The sequence below is a fragment of the Bombina bombina genome, chromosome 6, assembly GCF_027579735.1.
Source record: "Bombina bombina isolate aBomBom1 chromosome 6, aBomBom1.pri, whole genome shotgun sequence".
Lineage (NCBI taxonomy): Eukaryota > Metazoa > Chordata > Amphibia > Anura > Bombinatoridae > Bombina > Bombina bombina.
Window position 1 is genome coordinate 46,996,269 of NC_069504.1, and position 19,887 is coordinate 47,016,155.

General features: G+C 42.3%; 1 long non-coding RNA gene across 1 annotated transcript; it reads left to right on the top strand.

The window, feature by feature from the left end:
* Window positions 1-764: 764 nt before the first annotated feature.
* On the top strand, window positions 765-5,837 carry LOC128662583 (uncharacterized). The gene is made up of 2 exons (XR_008402798.1): window positions 765-949; window positions 4,562-5,837. It is a non-coding gene; the product is annotated as an uncharacterized LOC128662583 (long non-coding RNA).
* Window positions 5,838-19,887: the final 14,050 nt, after the last annotated feature.

The window sequence follows — 19,887 nt, forward strand, 5'->3', positions numbered from 1 at the left end:
ACTGATATATACTCCCTGCTAATGTGATATATACTTCCTGCTATTGCTCATTGACTAATAGGTACTTCCAGCTAATGCTCATTGACTGGTAGGTACGTCCTGCTAATTATCATAGACTGATAGATGCTTCCTGCTAATGTTTGTTGAATGATAGATACTTCCTGCTTACGCTTAAAGACTGATAGGTATGTAACATAATGGAGGTTGCTGCCATTATTTTTAAGGGGCTTTTTAGTCATATAGTCCACAGTTGATATTTTTGCTTATGCTTTATCTTTGTCTAATTTTCTTGTTTTCTGTCTTGCTTAAAAGTTCCTGTCATATGAGTATGTTACCTCTCTGCATGTAACATTGGGCCAGGCAACTATCTGTAGCATAACAAACAGTTAATTGTTGTATTTTTTTCCTTGTCCAAAATTAGACTAGGCATATGAATGGTTTCCTGTGTACTAGGCCAGTGTACAGGAAACTAAGCCAGGTCCTTATTATAATCAAGGTAGAGTGTAATGCTATTTTTTTACAGGTTGCTCAAATGGAAACTTACTCACTGAAGTGTTTCTCATTTTTTTTAAACTGTAACAAGTATAGGCAAACAGATTTATAAGAATATATATTTTGCCCAGCAACTAGAAGTAGGGATCTTTAAGTCAAATATTACTGGTGGGCACACGTTAATTACGTAACCTATGTACTCTATAAAAACTGAATGCTGGACTGCCCAGCTTCAGAATTTGCTATCTTCATAAGTCTCCCATATTGATCAATTTATTATGTGATCAATAAACAAAATCTTAACAAAGAACCTGGTGTGTTCCTTGACTGTGGGTATTTGCATCAGGGAAAACAACAACAGTTTTGGTGCATTGGCCAGGAATCACAATATTGCAGAATCCTTTCAGGCAGACACCACTGGACCCTGTGTACACTCAACAAAGACCAATCAAAACAGGTAAGCCACATTTAAATGGCATTAGCTTAATTGGTTGAGTTTCTGTAGGTAAGGGGAAATATGCTTGAATATTCTGTCTGACACTATTCCTAGAGATTTTGTTTATTGACTTTATTGATTTTATTGTGATTTCACTGATTTAATAGTTTAAATTAAATTATTAGAATAAGTTTTGTTGTGATGAATTTGTGTGACCAGGAGGTTGTCAGTCCACAGGCAGAGTGGTACTAGGTCTTTAATCTCAAACAGCTCCTGGTGGGCTTCGAAGAGAGTTGGAAGAGACTGAAGCAATATACTTTTCTTAAATCATGACCTGGTTGACATCCTAGGGGAAACACAAAGGCAGGGTCACTGAATAGATATAAGTAATTACTGGTGCAACAGGTGCTAGCTGAAGACGGGGTAAAACTTAAGTGGCAATTAAGATGGGACAAAAATCTGCTAAGGGTGATCCTGAAACAGAGGAGGGACCCAAGTGGCCCTCGGGGTCCCTTGCAGCCTATATGGAGCAAGATTATGACCCATTCACTAATTCCTATCCTGATAAATGGGTACAATTAACAGAGACTAAGACACACCACTGGTCATCTGAGGGTACATGGCGTTTAGATTATTTGCATACATTGCAGGACAGGTTACTTAACACAGAGTTGAAGAATAAGCCCAAGCTCCCTAAATGGAATGCCTATCTAAAATGGTGCGCAGAAGCTGAAAAATGTCAGCTTGCCTCTCTGAAAACTCTCATTAGAGGATAATTTCAGAAATCAGATAAATGGGGAAAAGGCAAAGCTACAGGACCCCACTTAAAACATCCCATTGCTGAAGTAAGGGAGAAAAGAAAGGGAAAGACAAAAATAGTCTATCCCCTTATAGTGAGCCAGGTCCAGTACTGGAGGAAGAAATAGTAAAACCCTGTATCCTATACCCTGCCCTGCCCCCATAAGCTTCCATAGAGCAAATGCAAGCAGTAGTGCCCACTGCCCCACTAGTAACTTCTGCGCCACGCAGATCCAAAAGGCATAAATACTGTCAGTCCCTAGTAGGTTAGCTGGGTTTGTGACATGCAAAGCCCTTGTAAAACCATTCAAAGGCTCTCACTGGTGTAAGAGATGAATCAGAGGCTGATTCAGAAAGGTTTAAGTGAAGGGGAAATGTGATAGTGGCACCACTCCGTGAGTGAGTGCGCATCAGATGCAAGTGAAGCAAATCACAGAATTGATACCCCCTGGACGCCACAAGATATGATGGCAAAGCTCATTCCCCTCTGCGGCCAAAGACCCACTGGGACTTCTGAAGGAGCATTGAATAATATGCTCTTCTTACACACCCTCAGTCAGAGATATTTGGCAGTTATTTTAGTTTGTATTTACTCCATCAGAAAAATTCATTATAGCTTAATAACAGGGCACCCTATAATTGGGGAACTGAAACTGCTAGGTGTTGAGAGGGATGAGAGGGATGAGACTAAGTTGCGTCAGTGGTATGGCCACATATAGAAGTGTATTGCAGAGATGTTTGCCTCAGCTGTAAATTGGAATAAAATTATTAATTAGTATGAAGCTGAAAAAGGATCAGACCCCAGATGGATTTAGAGAGGAAATATTGCAGGTTATTACGCAGTACGGGGGAATTGAAGATGTGGAAAGGAATGTAAAGACTTTTATAGTTAGTGTATTTGTAAATGGCTTAAACCCAGAGCTGTCACTGTATGTAGATGGTTCTTGCTATTACACAGAGGAAGGGAAAAAAGTAGCAGGCTATGGAGTGGTCTCTGATTCTGAAGTAATAGAATCAGATCCCTATAGGTTGCATCAGCCCAAGTAGCTGAATTAATTGCCCTTAACCTCACATGCAAGATAGCAACAGGTACATCTTATGAACAGCTTTACAGACTTGTGCTACGCTTTTGGGGTAGTGCAGGACTTTGAAGCATTGCAGAAACTGAGGTGGTTCATTACTGCAGCAGGATCTCCCATCCAGAATGCCCCATATGTCAGGGATCTGCTACAAGCCCTCTTGTTACCATCTCCTTTAGCTGTCATAAAGGTAGCTGCACACACAAAGGGAAAATATGACATTACTAAAGGAAATGCACATGCAGACTCAGCCGCAAAGCAAGCTGCCCTACACAGTCCAGGGTCATACGTGACCTTACCTGATTCATGCTTCCAGGGAGGTCCACTAATATGCCTGGAGACTTTCTATCAGAGTATGCTACAGAAGGAGAGTTAGGTGCTATACAAAAGGAGGATAGGTGGTATGGCCCCAACAATTTGCCTGCTCTCCCAGCATCTTTGATGCCATACATAGTGAGACTCACTCATGGAATCTCACATGTGAACAAAGACAGCATGCGGGGAATAACTACATCACTATGGTGGGACCCTGGAGTCACAAATGCAGTTAAGGCCTTGTGCTCCACTTGCGTGAACTGTGAATCCTATTAATAACTAAGAATAACCCACCATGTTTGTGAGGAGCTTTTATAAATCTGCAAATGGATTTTGTGGAGTTACCAAAGGTCACAAATTACAAATACATTTCAGTCATACTAGAGGGTGGGTGGAAGCTTTTACTTGTTCATCTTTAGATGTCAAAACATTTGTAAAAACCCCCAAAAAACCCTGCTTTGGGAGTTCATTCCTAGATATTGGTTACCACAGCACATTTATTCCGTGGACTCACTTCACAGGGCAGGAGGTACAGGAAGTAGCAAAGGTGCTACTGACCTCACTGATGGTATACTTGTAGGATATTCTGACTGTTCAGGGGATGCTATAAATATTACTCCTGCATCTGACCATACTGCCATTTACTGGTCTTGTCTCCAACAAGATGGTAACTGTTCTAATAGCTGTGGCGGGGATCGCTCTGTGTATGACTTAACTGTCTTGCTACCACTATTTTCATATTGGTTCCATGGACTCTAGTCATATCACAGCAGTGAAACCATACCATTACTAACTTCTAGGGGTACATATTGGATATGAGGTCAGTGGGGATATAGGTAGTTTCCCATTATGTGGCAAGGTTCTTGTTACCTAGGGAATATTGTCCCAGGGTTCTATCCCTCCCAACAGCTGCCTGAAGGTCGTATCCACTCCTGTAGAGGTAAAGGTGGTCGCACCCGTTAATAATATTACTATGCTGGTAATCATCTAACTGTAAAGTCCTGTAAGAATCAGAATGTGGGGGCAATGTTTCTACCTGCATACGGGGCTGTACTTCTGTTGTATAAGATTGACTTGTTAGTAGATTTGTTAGATTAAATACTTTATGAAACAATAACTGCCATAGAATTGCCCTCCCAGGAGCAGGTGCATATTAGGATGGTTGCATTACAAAAAAGAATGACTTTGGACTACATATTAGCTGCTAAGGGAGGAGTTTGCGCACTTGTGTGTGATTCTTGTTGTCTTTACGTTGCTAATTACTCTACACTTATTGCTGAACATATTGACAACATATGAGAGAACGAGCAGAGACTGAGAGAAGTACCTCAAGGGTTTGACTGGTCTTTTGGGCTAGGAGAATGGCTAGGTGAACTAGGTACTAAGACCTTGCATGGCCTAATATTGTTTGTCATACTCATTATCTTTCTTTTTCTTGCAGTGCCTTGTTTAAAGCTGTTGCTGAAGAAGCTGTGTGTCTCCACTACCCCCGACCAGGCAAAGCTCCTCCGAGAAGACACAGGCCCTCCAGACACCACCTACACCACACTGTATATTGCCTCTGATGCACATTCTACTAGCTTTGAGGATATGAGCTGTGAAAATGCAGAGGAAAAGATGGTGGAACTGTTAGAATTTATTCGCTTAAAGGACCAATAAACTCAGTAGATTTGCATGATAAACAACTGCATGATAACAAGACAATGCAATAACGCTTAGTCTGAACTTCAAATGAGTAGTAGATTTTTTTCTGACAATTTAAAAAGTTATGTCTATTTCCACTCCCCCTCTACCATGTGACAGCCATCAGCCAATCACAAATGCATATAAGTACCATGTGTCAGCCATCAGCCAATCACAAATGCATATGCGTTTATTTTGTGAATTCTTGCACATGGTCAGTAAGAGCTGGTGACTCAAAAAAGTTTAAATATAAAAAGGCTAAGCACATTTTGTTAATAGAAATAAATTGGAAAGTTGTTTAAACTTGCATGCTCTATCTGAATAATGAAAATTTAATTTTGACTTGAGTGTCCCTTTAAGTGCCATACAAGTTACTAATATGTGATACTTTTGTGTGCTCTCACATAAGTATCAGATGAGGGACTGTAAAATATTGGAGGTAGCTGCCATTATTTTAAGGGGCTTTCAGTCATATAGGCCACATTTGATATTTTTGCTTATGCTTTATATGTGTCTAATTGTCTTGTTTTCTGTCTTGCTTAAAAACTCCTGTCATGTGAGTATGTTACCTCTCTGCATGTAACATTGGGCCAGGCAACTATCTGTAGCATAGCAAACAGCTAATTACTGTATTTTTCTCCTTGTCCAAAATTAGAGAAGTCACATGAATGGTTTCCTGTGTATTAGGCCAGTGCACAGGAAACTAAGCCAGGTCCTTATTATAACCAAGGTAGAGTGTATGCTATTTCTCTAACAGGTTGCTCAAATGGAAACTAACTCACTGAAGTGTTCCTCATTCTCTTAAAATGTAACAAGTATAGGAAAACAGATGTATAAGAATAGGAATTTTGCCCAGCAACCAGAAGTAGGGATCGTTAAGTCAAATATTACTGGTGGGCACACTTTGATTACATAACCTATGTACTCTGTAAGAACTGAATGCTGACTGCCCAGCTTCAGAAATTGCTGTCTGCATAATTCTCCCATATTGATCAATTTGGTATGGGATCAATAAACAAAATCTCATCAAAGAACCTGGTATAATTCCTTGACTGTGGATATTTGTGTCAGGGAAAACAACAACAGTTTCTTCCTGCTAACGCTCATAGACTGATAGGTACTTCCTGCTAATGCTCATTAACTGATAAATGCTTCCTTTTAATGCTCATTGATTGATAAATGCTTCCTGCTAATGCTCATTGACTGATAAATACTTCCTGCTAATGCTCATTGACTGATAAATGCTTCCTGCTAATGCTCATAGACTGATAGGTAATTCCTGCTAATGCTCATAGACTGATAAATGCTTCCTGCTAATGCTCATTGACTGATAAATGCTTCCTGCTAATGCTCATAGACTGTTAGGTACTTCCTGCTAATGCTCATTGACTGATAAATACTTCCTGCTAATGCTCATTGAATGATAAATGCTTCCTACTAACGCTCATAGACTGATAGGTAATTACTGCTAATGCTCATAGACTGATAGGTGCTTCTTGCTAATGCTCATAGACTGATAGGTACTTCCAGCTAATGCTCATAGATTGATAGATAGCTCCAGCTAATGCTCATTGACTGATAAATACTTCCTGCTAATGCTAATTGACTGATAAATGCTTCCTGCTAATGCTCATTGACTGATAAATACTTCCTGCTAATGCTCATTGACTTATAAATGCATCCTGCTAATGCTCATTGACTGATAAATACTTCCTGCTAACGCTCATAGACTGATAGGTACTTCCAGCTAATGCTCATAGACTGATAGGTAATTCCTGCTAACGCTCATAGACTGATAGGTACTTCCAGCTAATGCTCATAGACTGATAGGTACTTCCTGCTAATGCTCATTGACTGATAAATACTTCCTGCTAATGCTCATTGACTGATAAATGCTTCCTGCTAATGCTCATTGACTGATAAATACTTCCTGCTAACGCTCATAGACTGATAGGTACTTCCAGCTAATGCTCATAGACTGATAGGTACTTTCTGCTAATGCTCATTGACTGATAAATACTTCCTGCTAATGCTCATTGACTGATAAATGCTTCCTGCTAATGCTCATAGATTGATAGGTACTTCCTGCTAATGCTCATAGACTGATAGGTACTTTCAGCTAATGCTCATAGATTGATAGATAGCTCCAGCTAATGCTCATAGACTGATAAATACTTCCTGATAATGCTCATTGACTGATAGGTACTTCCTGCTAATGCTCATAGACTGATAGGTACTTCCAGCTAATGCTCATAGATTGATAGATAGCTCCAGCTAATGCTCATATACTGATAAATACTTCCTGCTAATGCTCATTGACTGATAAATGCTTCCTGCTAATGCTCATTGACTGATAAATGCTTCCTGCTAATGCTCATTGACTGATAAATACTTCCTGCTAATGCTCATTGACTGATAAATGCTTCCTGCTAATGCTCATTGATTGATAAATACTTCCTGCTAACGCTCATAGACTGATAGGTACTTCCAGCTAATGCTCATAGACTGATAGGTAATTCCTGCTAATGCTCATTGGCTGATAAATACTTCCTGCTAACGCTCATAGACTGATAGGTACTTCCAGCTAATGCTCATAGACTGATAGGTAATTCCTGCTAACGCTCATAGACTGATAGGTACTTCCAGCTAATGCTCATAGACTGATAGGTACTTCCTGCTAATGCTCATTGACTGATAAATACTTCCTGCTAATGCTCATTGACTGATAAATGCTTCCTGCTAATGCTCATTGACTGATAAATACTTCCTGCTAACGCTCATAGACTGATAGGTACTTCCAGCTAATGCTCATAGACTGATAGGTACTTTCTGCTAATGCTCATTGACTGATAAATACTAATTGACTGATAAATACTTCCTGCTAATGCTCATTGACTGATAAATGCTTCCTGCTAATGCTCATAGATTGATAGATACTTCCTGCTAACTCTCATAGACTGATAGGTACTTCCTGCTAATGCTCATAGACTGATAGGTAATTCCTGCTAATGCTCATTGACTGATAAATACTTCCTACTAATTCTCATAGATTGATAGATACTTCCTGCTAACTCTCATAGACTGATAGGTACTTCCTGCTAATGCTCATTGATGGTTAGGTACTTCCTGATAATGCTCATAGACTGATAGATGCTTCCTGCTAATGTTCATTGACAGAAACTTCCTGCTAATGCTGATTAACTGATAACAACTTCCTGCTAACGCTTAGGTAGGAGTATGAGATCTATACTACAATAATAGCAAGCTAACTAATTATCCCCTTTACTGCCAGGAGTTTTAGACGTGTGGTGCGCATTAACCAAAAACCATGTATGTCTGCTATTTTTGAAAAAAGGGGATCCCAGAGAATCTTTTACAACCATTTGTGTTATAACTGCACAATCAGTATGTAAATAATTTCATGAGAATTTTTTTTTTTTTATGTTGTCGCATTTGGCGGCGAAATTGTTGACATGAAATATACCAAAATGGACCTAGACCAATAACTTGGTTTTTCTACTTTAAAAAAGGCTTTTATTTCTGTCTAAATACAGTAGAGTGAAAACAAAAATGCTAAACATTCTCCGGTATATTGGGAAAAATGTTCTCTGAAATTCCTGGTAGTGAATTTTATTTTGTAATAAGATTACAATTAAAATTTTTACTTTGTACTTTTACTGTAGATTTTCATTTGCATGAAATTACAATTTGTATTTTACACTTTTCTTACTAATATTTAAAATGCTTATTTAACTGAGGATTAAATCTACAAATGTTTCTTTCAAATACACAAGTGTAGGAGATATACCCAGGTCCATATCTCCCAACCATCCCACAACCTGTACTGGTTGGGAGGTCTGACTTGGCACCCACCCATAGACTGTTAACTCGAGCGATACCCACAGCCAGCCCAAACATGCCCACTCTCCACCCACAACCCTATCTTCCCAAGGTGACCCTGTCCATAACCCCACCCCTCCCAACATGGGCCCACGCACAAAATGTTGGTGAGCTACTGCCAACAGGCTCTTCAAAGGGGCATCATAACCAAGATTTTTCTTTCATGATTCAGATAGCGCATACAATTTTAAAAAAACTTTTCAATTTGCTTCTATTATATAATTTGCTTCATTCTCTTGGTATCCTTTATTGAATATCGTACCTACATAGGCTCAGTTCCAGTGAGGCATTATTGGGAGCTCGATGCTGATTGGTGACTGCACATATATTCCTCTTGTCATTGGAGCACCTGATGTGTTCAGCTAGCTTCAAGTAGTGTATTGCTGATCCTTGAACAAAGGTTACCAGGAGAATGAAGCAAATTTGATAACAAAAATACATTGAGAAGTAGTTTAAAAGTATATGCTCTAACTGCCTCATAAAAGAAAAAATTTGGAATTTTTATTCTTATAACCTTCTTCACACTAGATAACCTTTGGGAAAAGTTGTGAGGATATAAAATCACACGCTAAAAACTGCAGAAAATCCTGTGAGGGACCTCCTAATGCAGATCTTCTTACATAATATTATCTCAGCCGAGAGATTTAGAGAATAAGGCTCCATGTCCTTTTGCCCTATTAGGGCTCATTCTCAAAAGCTTTCTGTTCAGCCAAAATAAGTTGTTTACTAATAATAATTTAAATTAAAGTGTGTGTTTAAAATTCAAATGTATAATTATACAGTAAAATTCTTATTTAAAGAAAGTAACAGAAAATTATTTAATGTACACTGTAAAAAAGTATTTAATGTACAAGGTCATTTAAAAAATATGCTGCTCCTGGAATCTGCAGCGCTGGATGTAGGGAGCTTTGACCGGAGGAGGAAAGAGGCCCCCCTCTCTCCTTCCTCTCGGTGGTATTGGCTGGCTGGGGGACAGGAGGGGCTGAGGCAGAGGCTTTAAAGGGGGCAGGCTGAGCGGGAAAAGCAGCACAATAATTTGTTTAACGGAAGTGGAGCATCTTTGTGTGCTGTTTGTCCTGCTCAGCCTGCGTCATGGCAGGGATTGAGGAGCTGCTTTTGCAGCTTAGGGAGGTGGCAAAGGATCAGGTTTGGTCTCTTCTCGGCACTCTGGTGCCTGTTGCAGTGGTGGGGCAGGCTGCCCCTAGGAAGAAATCAGGCAGGATCTCCAAGCCTCCGTTGAGGCTCAGCCCAGAGGTGCGCGGGAGGGCCGGTGGCGACCGGAAGTCGGCGCCTAGCGCGCAGAAGAGGCCTGTTTCTGGTGCGGTGGTGGTCGAGGCAGCTGGGCAGTCCAGGCCCGCGGCGGTGACGGAGTCTCAGGCTGGGAGGAGCGGCAGTGATCCGGAGCTGAGGCCTATGGCGGTAACGGCCGCTGCATGTGGTACTGGGGATGGGGGGGTTGATTACGGCCGGGAGCGGCCTGATTGTGAGGGAGGGTTCTCTGGGGGGGGGGGTCAGAGCTGGGTCTAGTGGTTCTAGGAGGGAGCATGGAGGGGTGGAGGGTGGTGTTATTGTGGGGGGGGATCTCTGCCCCTTTGCAGCATTTTAGTGAGGGTATGATTGGTGTCAGCCCAGGTCCTTGCAGGTTGGGTCGGAGAAGGGAGATAAAGGTTCAGGCAAAGGTCCATAGGGGCATTTCATCTGGTACCTGCCCCATGTTAGTGGACTAGGAATATGGGTCTGGAGAGGAGGTGGAGGAGCTAGAGAGTGATCCAGGCGTGGTTGGGTTGTACCTTGATTCATCAGATGAGGAGTGTGTGTCCCCCTCTCCTGGGGCCAGTGGTAAGCCTGTTAGCCGGTTTGGGGGTGTTGTTAGTAGGCCCACTGGGGGTGTCATTAACCCTGGGGTGTCATTTGCTTCGGGGGTCGGTGGTGTTGATGATGTGGGGGGCTCACATGTGAGTTTTTCTTTTTCAGAGGCAGGAACTACTGGGCAACGGCCTGGCCCGCGGCCAGGCCCGTCCACAGCGGCTGATTCTATGGACGGCCTAGAGGAGGACTTCTTTGGCCTGCACGGCTCTTGGACAGAATCCATTCGCATAGAGCCTGACAACGGCAGACAGCAGGATACGTTGCCCGTTGCTGGGGTCGAGGTGAGAGGAGGGGCTAGGGGGGTGGGGTTGGCAGGATCTCGGGGTAGGGCCAGGCTGCCTTTGGGAAATATTCGGGGTGGTAGGGGGGGGGGACAGACGGCCGGGTGTTTTGGTAGGCCAAGGGGGTGTTCCTAGGGTTGGAGCTAGAAGACGGCCAGTGGCGGAGGCCGCATGGTCAAGAGGTGACGGGGGTGGGGCTCCTAAAAGGGGAAGGGGGGCACACACGGCTAGGGGTGCCATTCAGCCACAAGGGAGGCGGGGGGGAGGGGGGTTTTACCACTTAATTTGTTTTCACGTGCTGCTGTTTTCCAGGAAGCTACACAGCAGCCGGACCAGTCTGCATGGACGGCTGCCATAGTACAAGAAGGTGTACAGCGGAGAACGGAGCCATGCAAGGGCGGGCTCCAGGCTGCGGTTGCAGACTCATCAGGAGTGCAGGCAGCGGACAATTCTACAGGTGAGGCTGGGATAGTGAATGTGACGGGTAATGTTGTGGGGAGTGATGATGTTTCTGTGGCTGTGAGGGTTGTTGCAGGCTTCCGGGATTTGTTGTCGCAATTGGAAGGGGCAGCCCCTCCAAGGGAGATAGCAGTCGAGAGGTCATGGGTCCCGGCTCCGGTGGTGTTGGTTCCTATAGCGTTGGGGAGGGGCGAGGCCGGTCCGGTAGTGGGTTCACCGGCCCGCATTGGTGGGCCACCTGTGGCAGTTCAGGGCACTTGTCCGCCGGTGGTGGTTCAGGGACCTGGGCCAGCGGTGGTTTCTACCCCTGTGGCATCTAAATCGGTGGAGGGGGCGGAGTTGAGAGTGGCAGACACAGAGATGTCCCGTTCTTGCCTCTGTTCCATCGGGCCGTTGGGGATGCATCTGACGTCGGAGGTCAGGGACAAGATATGTAAGAGGGAGTTTATTGAACTGTTTTCTCTCCTTCCTCTTGAGCAATCCTTTGAAATCCCAGATGATTCAAAAAAGGATGTGGCCAAGAAGGAGGAGCGGAAGAAACATTATAGGAAACTACCTAAAACGTTTTCTAATTGGTTCCAATACTTTGTAATTTATGCCAGTGTCTTTGCGAGTAAGTTCCCGGAGCAGGGTAGTGCCTTGTTCTGTTACTTGGATGAAATCGCGGCCACGCAGCGGACATATGGCGGGATGGCTTGGTGGTCGTATGACGAGCACTTTCGTCAGCGGCTGTCGGTCAAGCCGGATATGAGGTGGGATGACCGGGACATGGGGTTGTGGCTAAAAATCATGACACCTTTGAGAGCCTCCCAGTCCTTTTGGTCGGGAGCCGGTGGTCCCTCCACCGGAGGGTCCCCGGCATCGGTTAGGAAAGGGTGTTGCTTCGCATTTAATGAGAAATCATGTGAGTGGGGTGTCGCGTGCAAGTTCAAGCATGAGTGCTCAGGGTGTGGGGGAGCTCACCCCTATGCGAGATGTTTCTGGAAGGGAAAGGCAGGGGGAGCAGGAGATGCGGCTGACAAAGGGGGAGACCCCGGTGAGGCTAGACGCGATGGAGAATTGGCTCATTCTGTACGCTAGGCGGCGGGGTTGACGCGAGACGGCGGCGGTTTTGTATCATGGTTTTCAATTCAGTTTTATTATTCTGTCGCAAAGTGGTAGTTGGGTATTCAGGGGTAATTTGAAGTCGGCCCGCTGGTATGGGAAATTGAACAAGGAAGTGTCCTTGGGGCGTATGGCTGGTCCATTTGGTCATCCTCCCATTGCGGACTTGAGAATATCTCCGCTTGGGGTGGTTCCCAAGAGGGAGCCTGGTAAATTCCGGCTAATCCATCATCTCTCTTTTCCTAAACATATCCCAGGTGTTGATAATCCTATAGCCGATTCCCTCTCTCGCTTTCAGTGGTGGCGGTTCCGGGAATTGGCTCCTCTGGCAGACACGACAGGTTGCCAGTGCCCAGTCTTTCTGTGGAGACTCGGTACGGAAGATTGGCTGGATTGGTGAAGGCCTCGCTTGCTCCAGGTACTTCGGCTTCTTACTCCAGAGTGTGGTGGGATTGGGAGTCCAGGCTGAGGGTATTGGGTATTTTGGAAAGGGGTATTGATCTTACTGGTGCACTGTTGGATTGGATGTGGGAATGGGGGTGCCATAGATTATCCCCTTCGGCTATGGATAGGCGTATGGCAGCTTTGTCATTTCATTTTAAACTGCTTGGTCTGCACGATGCTACAAAGGTTTTTTGTGTTCGGCAGGTATTAAAAAAGGGGTTGGTTGGCCCATCCCCGGATAGGAGGAGGCCAATTACTTTTTCATTGCTGCAAAGGTTGTATGAGGTCCTGGAAGTCGTGTGCCGGTCGGTTTTTTAAACTTGTTTGTTCAGGGCGGCTTATGTTCTGGCCTTTTTCAGGGCTTTTAGGGTCTCAGAATTAGTTAGCAAAAATCTGAAGTTGATGGGTGGTTTGGGTTTTTTGGATGTGATTTTATTTGATTCTAGAGTGGAGATATTTTTGAGAAAAAGTAAGACAGACCAGCTGGGGAAGGGTATGACGGTTGTCCTTTTTCCCAGTGGTTCCTTGGTTTGTTCTTGGCATTGTGTTCAGGAGTACTTGGGGGTTCGGCCGGGAATTGAGGGTTCGTTGTTAATTCACCAGGACAGGAGTCCTATGTCGCAGTTTCAGTTCAAGGCGGTGCTTAAAAAAGCATTGGGCCAGGTTGGGAATCAATCCGGCCGATTTTGGAACCCATTCTTTTCGGATTGGGGCCGCGACGGAAGCGTCCATGAGGGGGCTTTCCGTATCGGAAGTTAAAGGGATTGGCAGGTGGGGTTCGGGTCGTTTTCGGTTGTATGTGCGCCCTGAATTGGGTATTTGAGGTGAATTTTTCTTGTGGTTCATTGATCTTATATGTTTTTAGGTGTGGAGCGTTTGTGGTTGGTCGGCCACTCTTTCATTTATTGGGCCCGGAGGGCAGCTTCTGCGAAGGTGGATGGTTTGCAGTTGGGTATTGCCAAATCTCGTGGTGAAGTGAAATGGTTTGGTGTGAGGGGACTAAGATGGGATGGATTACTGCCTCTGGTGTTGGATTATTGCAGGCGTTTTCAGCCTCTGGTAATCCATGCTAGGGGGAATGACCTTGGTTTTTTGCCGCAAAGAGAGTTGTTGAGGGGCATTGGTAGATTAAAGAGCTTGTTCCCTTCTTTGACAATTGTGTGGTCGGATATTCTGCCGAGGATGGTGTGGAGGGCGGCCTGGGACCCGGTGTGCCTGGATAAGAGCAGGCGGAAAGTAAATAAGATTATGGGTACTTTTGTGCGGAGGCTTGGGGGTTCGGTCATTCATCACTCAGACTTGGCGGAGGTTGGTGAGGGTGAATTCTATCTGCCTGATGGTGTGCATTTAAATGATTTTGGGCTGCAGCTTTTTATCCTCAATTTTAAGGAGGCGCTATGTGCGGTTGGTGGTTTGGCGGGACTAGGCTGAGGTGTCAGGCCAGTCGGTGGCTTGGGTGCTAGCCCTTAAATTGCAGATTAATTATGGCCAATGGTTGGTGTGGTGGAATTTTGTATTCCCTATTGGGGAATGCAAGTTGGGGTTTTCTAAGGGCAAGGGGCTCCTTAGAAACTTGGATATGGAGGATCGCTGATGGGCCAAACCATTTGCACAGTTGGGTCCAGTAAACAAGGAGTTACGGCCATAGTTAAATTAAGAAAATTAACAGGGGACTAGCACCGCTGTGGTTTGAAGTGTAATATGTTTACAATTATTTGCACTGTTATTTATTAAGTTATTAAAAGTTTTACTAAGTTATTTATTAATTAAAGGGCTACGGCCAATTTTTGCACCAACGCCAAGTCTGTTGTCTGTTATTTATGAGGGGTTTATGTTGAGGGTTGGTATTAAAGTGTGTTGTTGGTTAAGGGCTGGAGATTTGATGACATAAAAGGTCAAGCTGCTCCTGGAATCTGCAGCGCTGATTGGAGGGAGCTTTGACCGGAGGAGGAAAGAGGCCCCCCTCTCTCCTTCCTCTCGGTGGTATTGGCTGGCTGGGGGACAGGAGGGGCTGAGGCAGAGGCTTTAAAGGGGGCAGGCTGAGTGGGAAAAGCAGCACAATAATTTGTTTAACAGAAGTGGAGCATCTCCCTCCCACCCGTCCCTAATTTTGTAGAGTTGTGTTTGTTTTTGTGTTTTTCTTTTCAGGTTTTCTGTCGCAGTCGGGAGGCGGGGGTGCTAGCCCTTAAATTGCAGATTAATTATGGCCAATGGTTGGTGTGGTGGAATTTTGTATTCCCCATTGGGGAATGCAAGTTGGGGTTTTCTAAGGGCAAGGGGTTCCTTAGAAACTTGGATATGGAGGATTCCTGACGGGCCCAACCATTTGCACGGTTGGGTCCAGTAAACAAGGAGTTACGGCCATAGTTAAATTAAGAAAATTAACAGGGGACTAGCACCGCTGTGGTTTGAAGTGTAATATGTTTACAATTATTTGCACTGTTATTTATTAAGTTATTAAAAGTTTTACTAAGTTATTTATTAATAAAAGGGCTGCGTCCAATTTTTGCACCAACGCCAAGTCTGTTGTCTGTTATTTATGAGGGGTTTATGTTGAGGGTTGGTATTAAAGTGTGTTGTTGGTTAAGGGCCGGAGATTTGACGACATAAAAGGTCATGCAATGCGCTTGTTACATTGATACAAACAAAAGACACACGTGCAAAACCAGAAATAAATAGAAACTAAAACAGAATAAAAAAAAACACACAAAAACAACCTTCTATGGCAGATGTATCCCTCCCAGAGAGATTCAATGCTCTGTATGACAGGCATCTCACTATTTGCTGGCACAGGTGCAGGGCATTTTTTTTAGAGAAGTTAGGTTTGCAAGGATCAGTATAATAATTTCACTCCATACTAGTGAATTTTAGAGAATTTGGTGCTTAGTGTAGATCTGAGTTGTGACTTCTGTACTTTGTGTGGGTGTGAGATGCACAAATACACAATGCAGCACTAGAACAAGATTAACGTTCTGCATAATTCAGTGCTCGCAATAATTACACATTTGGATCTCTTTCACCAACTGCACTCTACACAGACGGCTATCGTAATGACCCAGGCTGCCTGCGGAAGATACATTTCTTAAATCTATAAATATAAACTAAGCACGTCTCCCCCAAACCAACAGTGTTGAGCTAACTGTTATCCAAAGGCAATGTATTTTTTTGGACATTTTATGCATGAGCTGGGCTGAAATGCAAATGCCCTTGAGGGGAAGAAATAACATAAAATTTATTAAGATGAACTCTCGCTAATAAAATCAAGTACTAATCGCATGAGCTGCCTGAAATGAAAATGAAGGGGCTTAGAAGCGTCTCTTCATCTGACTCTTGGAAAAGCTTACTTAGGGATAGATTACGAGTGGAGCGTTATTTAACGTTCATGCTAACGCGTTAACTGCACTTGACTTCAGCTTTTTTTTTGCGCGCGCCAGGTATCTCACATATTACAAGTTAAAAGTAAAATATTTTCTCTTGCTTTCAAAAAAAGCTGATCTTACAATATAGCGACCGTGTTTACATATACTCCCATAGACTTCAATGGAGCGCGTATAAGTGGAAAAAAATTACACCCAATAAGTTTTTTTTCAAGTGCGCTAACCCGACATGAAATATTAATATTTCACATTCTAGTGTTCTTCACACAGAAGAATGTGATCTATTTATTCATAAATACATATATTTTTATATATATATATATATATATATATATATATATATATATATGAGATAGTATTTTGATAAAATATATATCTATACTTATATTATATATATATATAAACTGTAGCAAAGAAGCACTCACTGAACGATTCCAACTGTGACAAAAGACTTTAATTCAAACGAGTGACGTTTCGGGACAATAACAGTCCCTTCCTCTGACAAGCTAACAATGTGAAAAAGCAGGCCTTAAATAGGCTCCAAAAATACCCTCCCCATAAGTGCGACCAATCACGGTCAAGGTAACAAAACCTATCTTACCCAGTAACAAATAGTGATCGATATTACAATAGTGCAAAGCAAGTTAATCAAGTGAGTTAAAACATAGGACCCCGTGTTGCTAATAGAGTGGGGGGAATAATCACAGTTCAACCCTTTCTAATCAGCTGCTAAACGACCATAAACAAAGGAAAAAACGAAGAAAAAAACGAAGAAAAAAACCATATTATGTGAGGATCGTAATTCAACCAATCAGTGTGATCCCAGTCATGTAGATCGTAATTCCACCAATAGGCAGTCATCAGACTTGTGGGAATTATAATAGTACCAATCAGCAGCCTAATAGCATTCTGTATCAGAAGCGTCATACCATTACGCTTTCCAGATACGCCCACCTGTCACTGACTATGCCTGTTGCCTATAGCAACACAGTAAAAACATTTTGCTAAATCGGATCAGATCGCTGCTTGCCAGTCATGGACAGATGCAGCGAAACGCTCGCCATAGAGATCACAGCGGCTTACGCATATCGGATAACAAAGGCGTTGCACAGCCAAATTAATGCTGTTAAAGAGATGGCGAGATCCGACCAATCAGCCGTGTGTCCACACCCCCATGGGCGTAACAAGATCATCACTGTGTTATTGTCCGCCTCTGTGCCTCTGTATCAGAGATGATGGGCTAATCTATTAAAATAATCACACTCGTCTAAAAGTGACAAGCAGTTTCCATCCTGGGCCACACATGATGACGGCCCATTGGTGGAATTACGATCTACATGACTGGGATCACACTGATTGGTTGAATTACGATCCTCACATAATATGGTTTTTTTCTTCGTTTTTTTCTTCGTTTTTTCCTTTGTTTATGGTCGTTTAGCAGCTGATTAGAAAGGGTTGGACTGTGATTATTCCCCCCACTCTATTAGCAACACGGGGTCCTATGTTTTAACTCACTTGATTAACTTGCTTTGCACTATTGTAATATCGATCACTATTTGTTACTGGGTAAGATAGGTTTTGTTACCTTGACCGTGATTGGTCGCACTTATGGGGAGGGTATTTTTGGAGCCTATTTAAGGCCTGCTTTTTCACATTGTTAGCTTGTCAGAGGAAGGGACTGTTATTGTCCCGAAACGTCACTCGTTTGAATTAAAGTCTTTTGTCACAGTTGGAACCGTTCAGTGAGTGCTTCTTTGCTACAGTTTATCTATTTTCTTACAGCACCCTGACAAGTTGCATAAGTTGGTGAGAGTGCACTTACACCATCACTTGAAATATATATATATATATATACATATGTCACAATGGAAGAAAGCACTCTCAGGACTTCTCAATAGTGGGTCAACCAGAAAGGCTAAAAGTTTATTTACGTTTCGGGGTTCACACAGACCCCTTCATCAGAATAGATGATTATATATAGGTATATATATATATATATATATATATATATATATATATATATATATATATATATATATATCAAGTTATAAATACTTAGAACATATTCCCCACTATGTGAAGACCATTTCAATGTGAAATATTTACACTAAAAACACAGTATAACACTTAACACTTAAATATGAATATTGCATAAATATGATTTTACATGTTTTCAGCTACTTGACTGCAAATTGCTCCAATGCATATATATATATATATATGTCTAAATATGTATACATATACGTTAAAGCCCTTTTTTTTTCTAACTCCTGAAACCTCATATCTTGGTGATCCCTTATATTATTACAATATTTGTATTATATAATTTTATTAGTGTAACTGTACTGTGAAATGTATTTTTGATATTGTTATGCAACTTTTTATTCGAGTGTTACAGTTAACCAGAGCTCTAAGGACGCGCTAATCTGACGTGCGTTAAATTCTATTGTGCTCGAACAAATTAGTTTACTTTCAATTCATTATACGCAGGGGAATATGGGTAAGCATAGAAATGCACTGGCCAAAATACCCTATACAGGTCTGTGAAGTTTAATGTTGACAGATTAAAGGGACAGTAGTCACAATTAAACTTTTATATTTCAGATAGGACATGCAGTTTTAATCAACTTTTCAATTAAACTCTATGATCTTTTTTTTTCCTTTGATGTGTGCATTTGGCATTTTCATTAAAGCGACAGTATACTCCAGAATTGTTATTGTATAAAAAGATAGATAATCCCTTTAATACCCATTCCCCAGTTTTGCATTAGCAACACTGTTATATAAATACACTTTTTACCTCTGTGATTACCTTGTATCTAAGACTCTGCAGGCTGCCCCCTTATCTCAGTTCTTTTGACAGACTTGCATTTTAGCCAATCAGTGCTGACTCTTAAATAACCCTGGGGGGGTGAGCACAATGTTATCTATATGGTACACATGAACTAGCACTCTCAAAATGTACTAAGATAAGAGCCGGTTTTTAACAGTTTAGAAATCAGTTTGAGCCTCCCTCAGTTTAGCTTTCAGCAAAGAATACCAAGAGAACAAAGCAAATTTGATGATAAAAGTAAACTGGAAAGTTGTATAAAATTGCATGCAATATCTTAATCATGAAAGTTTTATTTTGGCTTGACTGTCCCTTTAATTGCTGAATGCGGAAGAAGGCGGCAGCTCGAAGCTTTTGGCTCTTTTTGGAGACAGATTTCTCCTTGTGAAAGTGAAGCACACTATTATCTGAACTTGCACAGAATGTGTTGCACTATCACAAGACAAAATCCGACTCCAAACAGATCCAAATACCAAGATTCTTCTATATCCCTCTCATGGCTCACTGAGCAAGTTACTAACATTTGGTTACATCTTCACTACCAGACAGGCAAATGCTCGAGAGTCATAGAAGTGAGAAGCATTCATCTGGGAACAAGAAAAATTCAATAACTTCCACACTGTCGGATCAGGTCCGCAAGACCTTTGATAAATTGGCCCCTTTAACTTAAATCTGCATCTGAAATCTCCAATGAGAATCATAATCCAAGTAGCATACTGTTTTGTAAAACCACACCATGCTTAGAAATATACATTTGTATCTGTATGCAGACACTAATAGTTTTATAGCCTTATCTGAAATATCTATTTACCCCTAGCTA